This window comes from Acinonyx jubatus, chromosome X (assembly GCF_027475565.1).
Source record: "Acinonyx jubatus isolate Ajub_Pintada_27869175 chromosome X, VMU_Ajub_asm_v1.0, whole genome shotgun sequence".
NCBI classification, from domain to species: Eukaryota; Metazoa; Chordata; class Mammalia; order Carnivora; family Felidae; genus Acinonyx; species Acinonyx jubatus.
The window spans coordinates 116,468,343-116,482,138 of record NC_069389.1 but is presented as its reverse complement, the minus strand read 5'-3'; positions in this window follow the sequence as shown (position 1 = coordinate 116,482,138).

Genomic DNA, 13,796 nt, shown 5'->3' with positions numbered 1-13,796 from the left:
CACACTTCTCGTCTCCAAAAATTGCAAAGGAAGTATTTTCACATTCATTGTTCTTGATTTTCATCGTTTTATGAAGATGAGGTGAGATCTCCAAATGTGGTAGCATAGTTTAAAAATAGTTGAGTTGCTTGTTGGGGCGCCTGGGTAGCTCGGTCCATTAGGCGTCCGACTTTGACTGAGGTCATGATCTCAGGGTTCCTGAGTTTGAGCCCTGCACTATCAGTGTGGAGCTTGCTTGGGATTTTCTCTCTCTCTCTGCCCCTCCCCTGCTTGAGCGTTTTCTCTCTCGCTCGCTCGCTCTTTGTCTCTCTCAAAAGCAGTAAATAAACTTTAAAAAATGACGAAAATTGACAACACAAGGAACAACCGATGTTGGTGAGGATGCAGAGAAAGGGGAGCCCTCTTGCACTGCTGGTGGGAATGCAAACTGGTGCAGCCACTCTGGAAAACAGTGTGGAGGTTCCTCAAAAGATTAAAAATGGAACTACCCTACCATCCAGTAATTGCACTACTAGGTATTTATCCAATGGATACAGGTGTGCTGTTTCAAAGGGATACATGCACCCCCATGTTTATAGCAGCACTATCAACACTAGCCAAACTATGGAAAGAGCCCAAGTGCCCACCGGCTGATGAATGGATAAAGAAGAAGTGTATGTATACAATGGAGTATTACTTAGACATCAAAAAGAATGAAATCTTACCATTGTAATGATGTGGATGGAGCTAGAGTGTATTATGCTAAGTGAAATAAGTCACAGATAAATACACGATTTCACTCATGTGGAATTTAAGAAACAAAACAGAAGAACATATATGAAAGGGGGGAAAGAGAAGAGAGGGAAACAAACCACAAGAGCCACTTAATGATAGAGAACAAAGTATGGGTTGATGGAAGGAGGTGGGTACGGAATGGGCTAGATGGGTGATGGGTACGAAGGAGGGTACTTGTGATGAGCACTGGGTGTTGTATGTAAGTGATGGATCACTGAATTCTACCCCTGAAACTAATGTTGCGCCGTGTGTTAACTAAAATTTAAAAGTTTATTTATGTTTAAAGGAGATCGAGACAGAGAGTGAGTGGGGGAGGAACAGAGAGAGAAGGAGACACAGAATGCAGAGCAGGCTCCAGGCTCCAAGCTGCCAGCACAGAGCCCGACGCGGGGCTTGAACTCCCAAACCGTGAGATCATGACCTGAGCCGAAGTCGGCCGCTCAACCGACTGAGCCCCCCAGGTGCCCCTAAAAGAATTTTTTTAAATTTTTTTTAATGTTTATTTATTTTTGAGAGAGACAGAGACAGAATGTGAGTGGGTTAGGGGCAGAGAGAGAGGGAGACACAGAAACCGAAACAGGCTCCAGGCTCTGAGCTGTCAGCACAGAGCCCGACGCGGGGCTCAAACTCCTGAGCCACGAGATCATGACCTGAGCCGAAGTCGGCCGCTCGACCGACTGAGCCACCCAGGCGCCCCTAAAAGAATTTTTTAATGGAAAAAAATAAATATCTTGCTGTAGGTAAAAGTTATTTGTTCAATGTACAAAACTGTAGACATTTTCTTCATCCAAAACTTAATTTATGCTTTTACTTTAGTATAACTTGAATCATGGCACAATTTGCAAAGCAAGCCATAGAATTGTGCATTTTTTATTTTTTTTAAAGATTCTGTTTTTAGGGGTGCCTGGGTGGCCCAGTAGGTTAAGCATCCGACTTGATTTAGGTTCAGGACAGGATCTCACGGTTCCTGAGTTCGAACCCCGCTTTGGACTAGGCACTGACAGTGCAGAACCTGCTTGGGATTCTCTTTCTTCCTCTCTCTCTCCCCCTTCTGTGCGCGCGCTCTCTCCAAATAAATAAATAAACTTGAAAAAAAGATTTTGTTTTTAGGTAATTTCTACACCCAACGTGGGGTTCGAACTCACAACCCTGAGATCTAGAGTCGCGTGCGCCACCGAGCAAGCCAGCCAGGTGCCCCAGAATTGTGCACTTTTTAGATCAAAAGAGGTCTTAGGACCATTTTTGTCCAAGTGTGACAGATTTGAGGAGACTTTGATGTCATTACTACTTATGGAAAAAACACAGAGTTTTTAATCTGTCAGTTCCAGGGATAACCAAAATACACATAAAGAGTTCTCGATCTGTCTATTTAAGAATTAAGCCAGAGACCTCCACACTTAACTGACCAAATCAGTCTTTAAGTTGTCTTTCTGTCGCCTTTACTTGGTTCGATAGTTTATAACAATCATGAATGGAGTTTGGCAATGCTAGGGTTATTAGGATAAAAGAAAACAGATAGTTCCAGAAGTTTTCTAAGTCACCAGCTACCTCTCTGCTGTTGATTCAACAACCCGTTAGCAGTTGCGGAGCAAAGCTTTCTGAATCTGTGGCCGCGTGAGGGGTCTCGGCGCTGGAGGAGAGGGGCTTCCGGCACCCGGGCACGCGTGAGTCGGCAAGGCGGGGGGCTGCCTCTCCGCGGGCTCAGGGCCCAGGGCCTCTGAAACCTTTGCCACTGTTGGGATTTTGTCAGCCCAGAGAATCAGCGGGCAATGTGCTGAGCGCCTTTACCTAACAGAGTAAGAATAAGTCTGCAGGCCCAAGCGTTGAGCCCAGCATCCAGCCTGGACTTCCTGAGTTACTCTGGCGCCCACGTGGCCCTTCAGTCACTGAGGCGTCTTCAGGTCAGAAAGACCAAACACATCACTCCCAAGACACCGTTGTCCCTGAGGCTCACCCATTTGCGCGCTACGTAAGACCCAGGATACGTGGGTCAGATGTACACACAAGACCTGTGTGTGACCCAACGTCTCAAGCTTCGGAAAGCTCCGGGCTTCGAAGGCGGCGGTGAGGCTGGCCCCTGAGCGCCTCCTCTGTGCCTGACAAATGCTTGATAGAAACCTTTGCACGGGCGGCAGGGGAGTTTCTGCTTGTACCGTGCTGTCACGACGTGACCTTTCTCATTTTACTATTTAAAGAATTTTGCTATGAATAACTGTGAAAATTTACCCGGGTGCCATTTCACGGAAATCCTCAAAGGCTTCTGAAACAATGGCATTTACAATGGAGCGATGGAGTGCGATAAAAATATCCAGATCCTGTGAATCTCTGACGTACCGTGTCAACTTTTCCAAGTTCTGTTCCCCTCAAAACGCGTCTGGTTTTTATGTTCCGAAATGGGGGAAATTCTGCTCCCTTTTTTTTATTTTGAGAGAGAGCAGGGAAGGGGCAGAGAAAGAGAGGGATAGAGAGGATCCGAAGCAGGCTCCACACTGTCAGCACAGAGCCTGACGCGGGAGCCGATCTCCCGAACCATGAGACCGTGACCTGGGCCAAAGTCAAGAGACTGGGGCTTCATCGACTGAGCCACCCAGGCACCCCTCATTCTCACTTAGTGTGAGACCCCATATGAGAGGACAGTGGAATGAGCGATAAACAGCCAGAGAAACAAAAGGTTGCAGGATGTACATAAAAAGTGATCCTAGCTAGGGGCGCCTGGGTGGCTCAGTCAGTTAAGTGTCCGACTTCGGCTCGGGTCATGATCTCGCCGTTTATGAGTTCGAGCCCCTCGCCGGGCTCTGTGCAGACATCTCAGCCTGGAGCCTGCTTTGGGTTCTGTGTCTCATTCGCTCTCTGCCCCTCCCCCACTCATTCATTTTCTCTCTCTCTCTCAAAAATGCACATTAAACAGTTTAAAAAAAGTGATACCAGCAGAAATAACCGCCTTGGGCAAGAGGAATTTGTGCCACGCTAATCGAGTCATTGGTGTTACAGACCCAGGAGTGGTTGCATCATCTGTGAGGCCCACGGCGAAGTGAAAATGTAGGGTCCCTTGTTGAAACGTTAATAATTTCAAGGACCAGGTGTGGGATACTTCTAAGCTTGAGCTGTGCGACTGCACAGGAGACACCCCCATGATGTGGGCTCTGCACGAATCTCAACCCCGGGTGGCCTGTGGGGATCGCGGGTAAACCTGAAACTTTACTTGGTGGCCTCGGGTTTCTGCTCTCCCGACCAAATCCCCGCAAGGGTCTCTCCGTCTGGAATCCATGAAGAAGGCAGCCCTTGCTTGCTTTCCCAATTTGCCTTCTGCTTTTCCCTTAGAGAATGTGAGTATTATTAAACCACGAATCTGCTGATGATAAAGGGGGAAGGCTTTCCACGTATGGCTCTCTGGAAGGTCAATCTGGACTTCCGGCTGTGCGCGGTCTGCGGTTACGCAGGAGAGCTGGTCACTTGGTTTCACCTTCTCCCCGTTTCTCTTGACCGTGAGGGATCGAGCTCTGTGTCCGGCTCCGCGATGACCATGGAGCCTGCTTGGGATTCTCTCTCTCTCTCTCTCTCTCTCTCTCTCTCTCTCTCTCCCCCCCCCCCACTCTCTCCCTCTCTCTCTCTCCCCCTTCCCCCCTTCCCTGCTCGAACTCTCTCTCTCTCTCTCTCTCTCTCTCTAAAAAAAAAAAAAATAAGTAGAAAATACATTTTATTTTGCAAACATTAACTCAGTGCTCCTCATAAGCATCCTGACAGGGTGAATGTGATCGTTGTCACCTTGTTTCAGATGAGGCGACTGAGGCCCGTAGAGGTTGAGTGACCTACCCAAGGGCACACGGTTGGTGAGCCACAGAGCTGGGTGTCAGATTCTGGCATGCTGGTTCCAGAGTGCTGGCCCTGGAACGCTCCGGTGCTGAACAAACGATGTATCTCCCTACACTCACCGTGTCACTGGGACGCGCACCGAAGCTCCCCAAACTTGTGTCCTCCTCGTAACCCAGCGCCAGTCATGTCACCGTAACTACCGGGGATTAACATTCGAAATGCACAGGGGATACTTTCTAAGGCGCTGTGTAAATATTAACAGGGCTACGATGTTTACGCTGCGTGGAAGCCTGCCCATTATTTGTAGAATCGAGTCCAGATTTCTTACTCTGGCTTCCAAAGCCATCGAAAGGTAAGTCAAGCCGGTCTACCATGCTCTGTACCGCCCTTCCCAGGCTTATCTCTGTCCGCACATTTTCAAACTTGCTGATTCCCAAGCCTTTGCCCTGTTCCAGGCTCTTGCCGTGGCCAGCCTCCTCAAAGTGGCCTTCTCGGACCCTGCCAGTCCAGTTTGCATTGATGTGTTTCTTCTCTGACCTTGACCTCTCGTGTCCCTTTCACGGATGAGTAGCTCACCTTCCCAACCCGGTGCCGAATTCCCTGAGGGCAGGAGCCATGGCTTGGTTTGAGTGCGCGTGTTACGAGTCCCCCAGACGTACGAGGTCCCTGACGCACCGGCAGCGGCTTAGCAAGTTTTCCATGTCTCCCTGGAGCCTTGTCGTCGTGCCGGGCGCATGCTGGGCCTTCAGGAGCACTTGCGGATCTGTCTTAGATGTGCACGGCATCTGTTCGAGTGTTCGGCACACAATGAGCACTCCATAAATTGTATTTTTAGAGACAATCTGTTACCCCATAAGGACTACCAGAAATTACTCATACTCTTTGTGTAAATGGATTTATACAATTATAATGTTTAGGAGCTGAAATAAGGATGAGGGAAAGAAAATCTTGAGACTGTTTTTTTTGTTGTTGTTTCTTTTTTTTTTTTTAAGCCGAAAGGAACAATAGAACGTCTGAGTCCAAATGTTTTCACTGCGGTGTCACAGAACAGGTGTGAGGTTTGTTGAAAATAATTCGTTATTAATGATGGTTAATTTGTCAAGTTCGCAAATGACTTACTGTTTTTCATGAATCGAAGTGGATTCCAGGTTTCCCCAGAAATAAGCTCATTTTAATTCACTTGCTTTCTTGACTGAGAAGGCTACGTCTAACTACTTTGTCTTTCAGAGGAGGAAACTGAGGTTCAGAGGTGAAACGAATTGGGCCAGTGCCACCTGGTGAGTTAGCAGAGACATCGAGGCTAAATCCTAGGGCTCCTGGTCCTTTGCTGAATTGTCCTGCCGCTGTCCTCACACCTTCCTCGGTCAGCACATCAGAAGGAATCACTGTGACTGAACACCAAAACAAAACAGAACCCGATAAAATCCAAAGTCTTACTCGCGTGGGGAAATGTTTGTCTCCTGACCAGGGATCAAGGCTTGAGAAAGATTTCTGTTGGACAGGCCAGGTAAGAGGATTTTGCAAGACTCCATATTTTGTGGCCCTTTGGTATAAATTACTTGGGGAAATACATATTTACCTTTCTCCTCCTAAGACTTTACCTTATCTTTGCACAAATCCCCGTCTTTGGATATTTGATTTTGTTTTAGAAACTCAGAAACAAGTCCAATTCAAAAACAACAAACTGGGGGCACCTGGGTGGCTCAGTCGGTTAAGCGTCCGGCTTCGGCTCGGGTCACGATCTTGCGGTTCGTGAGTTCGAGCCCTGCATCTGTGCCGTCTGTACTGACCGCTCGGAGCCTGGAACCTGCTTCGGATTCTGTGTCTCCCTCTCTGTCTCTGGCCCTCCCCCTCCCCCCCCCCAATAAACACTAAAAAGAACTGTTTCAACACAGGCAGAGACACGCCCCCCCCCCATTTTAATCTGTAAGAGCAGACAAAATAGCTTAGTTTTGAAATTTCAGAACCTTTGATATGTTGGCATAGCAGAACCGAACAACTTTCTGATGAATTTGCACAAAGCAAAATCTGAATAAAGACTGTTTAAAACTAGTCAGATTCCTTCAACACGCCCCTCTGTCAAATTACCCAGATGACTGCTTAACATGTACTTGCTTTTCAGAGATCAGTTTAGTAAATAAAACCTATTTTGTTCCAAAATTTCAAGTTAAACACTTAAATGTAAGCAGAGGGGTGCCTGGCTGGCTCAGTTGGTGAAACATGCAAGTCTTGATCTCGGGGTTCTAAGTTCGAACCCCACGATGGAGGTAGAGACTACTTAAAAAAATAAAGTCTTAAAAAAAAAAGATGACAGCTTGGACAGGGATAACCAACATTTCCTTTTTCGTAACCTTCAGTAACATGACAGAAAACACAGCGAGGTGTAGCTGGATTTTCCTTTCGTTCACTAATATATATTTTTTTAAGTTTATTTATTCCAGAGAGGTAGAGAGAGACAGAGCATGAGCAGGGGAGGGGGAGAGAGAGGGGGAGACACAGAATTCGAAGCAGGCCCCAGGCTCCGAGCTGTCAGCACAGAGCCCGATGCGAGGCTCGAACCCACCGACCGCGAGATCATGACCTGAGCCGAAGCCGGACGGACGCCCAACCGACTGAGCCACCCAGGCGCCCCAACTAATATTTTTACTAAGCCCCTCAGAAACCTCTGGAAAGCGGAGGAAGTTTTTAGATGCGTATTTTTTCTCTTTTCCGCTCTTGCAAAGATCATGTCAGCTGAATATTACAAGACTGAGGGGGCTGTATTTCCTTGTTCCCAGGTAAAATCTATTTGACTGGATAGAGACACATTGGCCCAGCAATAAAACTATGGCTGAAGTTTACGATCAGGAAGAGGCCAAACGCCACTTGTGAGCTAAGAGCTTTGCTCACCGGAATGAATCGTTGGATTTCTGAAGCTCAGCTGAGTTGTCCAAGGGTCCATCAATTTCCCCGATGATAAGAAAGTTGGCAGCGTTAGCTAAAAGGGTGGGATGATGAACAGCCGAATGGGAAAAGTGCCCTGGGCCCCGAAATGTGATAATGGGCTCTTCCTAGATAGATTCGTCGTTTCCCTTTCTGAACTCTAACACAGAATAATTAAACTTATCACCCCATAGACTACTCCCCTGCAAAACAGCTAAATGAAAAACCCATCGCCTCCCCTGCCCCATCCCCCCGCCAAAAAAAGCAGTTGGCTGTTGTGATTTACAAAGAAATGAGAAGAGTGGTTTGAACATTTTTAAAGTCCAGCTTGAGAAGAGAGCTTAAGCCAAGGCAGACGGTGCACTTGAATCGTGTCAAAATACAATCGGAGGAAAGCAACGTCCGATGTCAACAACTGCAAGGGGGAGAGGGGTAAGAGATGTTCAGGTGGAATCTCCTGAATCATTGGTTGTTTATCATTTGCTTTGTGTGTGGCAGTCGCTCCCGAAATAGCCTGGAATCCTAGCGTACAAAAGTTAGATATGCCCGTTGAGTTCATCCCGTCCGACACGTTTCCGGTTGGAGAAACCGGGGCCCGGTGAGAGCTATGACTTGTTCTCACAGCTTTTGGCTTCGCGAAGATCAGAACCCCGGGTCCCAGGACTCCTCATTATGAAACGCTCCCTGTGGGTTCTTGTTTTGTATAAATCAGACTTGATGAGACAACCGTGTTCTGACAGAAATGTGGTTGAATATGGTCTGGAACCCAAGGAATTTCTCTCCTATCTGGAAGACTTCAGAGACAAACCAATTAAATATACGGAGCCATAGGAAGAACTAAGTGATAAGCTCTGGAGGAATTCATCATTCAAGCTTGTCAGGGAGTGCATTTTTCTTCAACTCAGAATCTCCCAATTCCAAAAGCCAATAACAAGGCAATCTCACAGCTCAGCAGTAAAGCTACTTTTAAAATCTAGAATGAGATCATTGGGTTCAACAGACGGACTCAAGTATCACTTAAAATTGGGCCTGCCTGCATGTAATAAACTTTGGATCTTGGCTGTGTGTTACCAGAACGTCTCAGCTATCCTCATGGGGTGTGTCTTTGTGTTGTGTTGTGTTGTGTGTGTGTGTGTGTGTGTGTGTGTGTGTGTGTTTCTGAAAGCGAGTTCTGAAAATGTCCCAAGTGAACATTTGTTTCAGACTTCCGGAACAGCCAAGAATCCACTGTAATTATGCTTTGAACTTCTCTTCTCCCGTTTGCAACCCTTCCTTCATTGTTCACATGAAAGCCAGAGTCTTACTCATTTATTCATTAAGGAAGTACTTCCTAGAGGGTTATGATGTTCCAAAACACCATGTCAGGTGTTGATGATGTGAAGGTGAGAGGGGCCCGAGAAGCAGGGGACATGCCCCAGGATTATCCATTCACCTAGCCTGTGTGCCCGGTGGTCACTTGGGAGCTGGAAAGTACCTTCTATTTCATGCTGTAGCCAACATTCTGTCAAGATCAAATCTGTCCCCAAATGCCAAGTAACTGGATCTGACAGATAATTAGCTCAAATGTTCCTTTTTAGGATACTGTTGATAGCAAACATAAAATAATGTTTGGAAATTAAATTAATAAAGATGATGTATGCTAATTACAAAGTGGTTGCCCAGGGAAACATGCATCGGGTTCATTTCCAGCCCCCGTTCAGGAAGGACAGGACAGCATCGATTTTGATGGTCTTTTTCCAGGTTCAACAGACACATGGGACTTCCTGATGTTCTATTACCTGCATTCAGAATAGGGAGCTGTGCATTCCTTTCATTGGCATATTCCATCTCAACTAATCTTTTTAGAGGATCAGATTATCTAGCAGATCCAGCACCAGCTCTCATTCTTCAACAGAACCGCTCAAAATGAAGCGGATTGTTTCAGCTACCTTGTGAAATCTCCATGAACAAACTGAATGTATTCTGCATCTAGCGAATTGATCATCTCAAGAGGGGGTAATTTGTGCCAAGTCTTCACGTTCGCCACAGGACTCTCAGGTCCTTTGTTAGGTTATACATGTGTGAATGGAGCATACTGACAGTGTATTCTGATGTCCGACCGAATGCGAATAGCGAAAGAAGTCACTTTGCTCTGTATGTCCCCACAGTTACGGTAACAAATGCGTCTCTCTCTCTCTCGATCTCTCTTGCTCTCATTTAGCTCCAGTCTCTGTGAATGTAGTGATAACATCTCCATTAGTGAATTCATAATTTCCACTCCTTGGATTTGCATGCCAATCTGTCTTATTTTATAAAATATGAATTTATTAGATTACTTACGGTATTAGGATTTTATCATGAAAAACAGTTGGCCGTGGTGTGGGTGGGTGTGTGTGGTGGGGGGTGTGCGGAATCAGTGGGCTCTCTTTCAGTTCCTAGAGAGACATGTCTGTTTGAATTGGTTTTTGTTACTCTTTTTAATTTTAATTTTTTAAGTGTGATACTAATGACATTCCTGGGAAAGTATTAAAATGATTTTCAAAGGCTCATTTTCCCCTTAATATGTAAATTATAATCATATAAAGGATAGAAGCCCTTAATTTGTAGACATCTGAACAGTCACATCGAAGTTCCAGTAATATTTTGTCATTAATTCCACCTAAAGATTCTAAAGAATTTTTCTAACTAATTCAAAATACTTTGTCCTTAATTCCTCCTAAGACTGTAAAGAACTTTTCTAGCTAATTCAAATGTTCATGTTTAGTGAATACTTGTTGATTAACTGACAGCTAACTGTGGTATAAAATACCTGTATCGGCAGTTCATCCAATAAAACACAAGATCCTTTTCAGTATTTCATTTTGCCTATTAACAGCCCAAACTATGACATTCATTTTTTTTTGAAACAACGTCACTATTTGGCACAGAAGTCTACAACGAGAGCTTGTTTCACTTGCCATTTATTCCAGTAACTTGACAACGAGTATTTGCAACTAAATCTAACAATATTTGTACGAGTCCTTTCAAGCTAAAATACTGCTAAAAAATTCCAACGCACGTGCAATTCCATATATTTACCTACTACCGTATTTATTATAAAACCCGGGCTCTAAGCGCTTTATAGGATGTGAATACAGGAGTCCCTGTACCCTCCGATGAAACGTGGGCCCATCTGACAGAGGACACGCTGCTGAGAAGAGACCCATGTCCGATCGAGTTGGCCAGTTAGCCACTGGCGTTGGCTCCTCGGGCTGTTCAGGAATGCTACTGTGCCATCATAGAATCGCTCGATAGCTCAGTTCACACAGAACAGCGGCAGATTTTCAAGGCTAAGCCCTTAGCAACCAAGAGCCACGTAGCACAAGCAGCATTGGCAACACACACTATTGTGCAGGTGGACCGTTTTCAGCGACGTCGATGTTGAAAACCCAGACATACAAAACAGAGAAATTAGAGTGATTGCTTGTATTCTAAAACAGTGTTCGGCTTTATAAAAGGATTCACAAGTGTCCTCTTAAGTGGCAACTCCCCTAATGCGTGTAAAATGCAATTGGATTTACAAAACTTCAAGGTACACGTGACTTTTTGCACAACCGTTTTGAGAAGCGAAGTGTGCCTCTAGAGAGTACTTAACTTTCCCTCTCAGGATTTAGGCAAGTGTCTCATCATTGTATTGGGAAAGGACACTTAAAACCAAGATGTTGCCTTTTAAGCCACCGAAATGGAAAGCAAATATTGCCTCTGTGATGTGGACGTTCCAGAAAATTTAAGTACGTTCATGATTTTGTATTTACAATTTGGGGACTCATCTTTAAAATGTACACCTTTAGGTAGCACGAGTATGTAGCCATAATGTTGGGCCCTATTCTGCAGAAATGTCGCTGTATTTTTGTGGGGTTTTTCCTCCCTCTTTAGCCGCGTGATTTTAAAGAGATGTTAATGGTGGTTACTCCGTAGCTCGTCTATTTATGACATCACTTTTATACTTCACTGCACGGGATCACCTTTAAAAATCCAACTTCCTGCATCTCATTACTGTTCCCACTGTTTACTCTGGGTGATTGTCATTCAGGTAAGGTTCTTCTTTATTAGCAGTAAGCTCCCTGGGGTGGGGTGGGGGGTAGGGGTGGAGGGGACTGGGCAGAGAGTATCTCTGTGCCCCCTCGGCACACAGCACAGAGCCTAGCACCTGGGAAGCAAGCACTCGGTAAATATTTATTGAACGAATGGATGAGTGAAAAAAAATGAGTGAATCGGGAGAATTGTCTGCAAAGCTTTCTTCACTCTAGATTCTAATCCAGTGTGTTTCTGGAATGTGTATAATCAAAATGAGTTTCTGGGGTCTGAAAAAACACAGAGCCTCTCTCTTGTTCCCTATACGTCTTTCTCGGTAGAATCCATGAAAATATGGAGCCCTTGATGAGATGGAAATATTTGGAAGAAGTAAATCACCTTAGAGGTTAAAGCAGAGGAAATTGAAGAGTCATTTCCTGACTCACCAACTGCTGGAGGGAACTAAAAAGATAGAAAGGTTGACCAGAGTCCTCAACCGAATCAGATCCTTGGCCATTGTGTCCAGACTGAGAAGTGGTACTTTTGAGTGTGTGAATACAAACTTAGCCACAGGTATATTCAGAAACAGTGAAAGTAATTAATTAAGAGCTAGAATCGAAGGAAATTACCATTCGCCATTCGTAGGGCCAGACCTATAGATCTGTTCCAGGCGGGGCAGGGGGGAGAAGATCACATTCTGTTGGCTGGAACCATTTCGCTGTGCTGATGCTCATACGCATGACAGGTGGCATATGAAATAAAAATGAAATAGCAAAATCCAACTGTAGGAGATAAACAAAATCCTAAAATAAATTCTGTCTGAAAGCACTTGAGTGGATACCGCAAAACAACATAGTGGAGGTGCTAATAAGTTAATAAATGTAAAAGTGTTTGTGATTGCATTAGAAAACAAAGCTTCGAAGTGTATGGTGTATGATGCCTTTAAATGAAATAGTCTGAACCACATTCAAACAATTTCTCTTAAAGCCTAATACAAATAAAGTAAAAATCGAAGGAGCATATGGGAATCTAGATGTACATCATAATTATTAAGCGAGAGAGTTTATGCATCTGACTTCTTCCAGGAGGCCTCTTTAACATCATGTAACTAAATGAATATTAAGATCTCTCTATTTAAGATTAATGAATTGCTTTTTCTGTGGATAATGGAATGACTTTACTTTCCGGTGAATAAGAACAAACACTGAAGTGGAATCACGTCAGTAGTTCTAGTTAGGTATATAGTTTAAACCTAAAAACCATCTTAACAGAATATGTATACTAATTTGCCTTTATAATCACTTCCCAAAATACCTACCTCTGTATTCTGTATTTATCACTGCATGAAATGAGAGCACCCACAAGAGGATTTTTGAAACTCGTTTATATATATACGGGTGATGGGTACACGCGCGTGTGTGGTGTGTGTGTGTGTGTGTGTATGTGTGTGTGTATTTCTCTCAAAGAGGAGGTGTTTTTTCTGGGAGCTATCTCCAAGTTCACTTAGCATGATACTCTCTGTCCTCTTCTATGGCATGTAAAATCTCACTACGTTAACATTCTTGTAGATCATTTGTAGATCATTTCGGGGCATTCTTGTAGATCATTTGACTTTGATCTAATGGACTTGAATAGGAATTATGATCTCTAATCCAAGAGTGAACACGTTAGCTTGTCACTGTAGATATTCAGAGATTTTAGGTTGTTGAAGGCATTTTTTTCCCAGAGGCCCCTTACATTTAAATATCCGTAATTAACTTCTATTGTTAAAAAACGATTTTGCACCAGTAGTTCTTAATCCAAGTAATTTCTAACTGAAAGCCTGTCGCATGAATTGTTTATAGTGACGGACACTATACTATTAGTCACTTTAAAGCTTCAAAAGTAAGTTATGAGGATCCACTTCAATCTCCACATGATAATAAAGGATTATTATGTGCAGTAACCTATTTATGAAAAGGAAACAGTGTGCTTCTTTCAGACGCCATCAATTGCTTTAATAAGGAATTGAAAAGCTGAACTACTTTATATGCAGATCACCATCCCAGTTGCATAAGGATTTACAATAGACAAAACAAAACTATTTTTTGTTGTAAAGAAGGGCTGTTTGTTTAAATCACACCATAATGTTTGCATCTAAAAATTCTTTACAGGCTAATAAGGCTTCATAAATGTTGTATAGACTCGATCAGTTAAAATCATTTTAACGCTAAGACCAAAACGAAAGGCTTGCTCCAGCTGATGAGGAAAAAAAT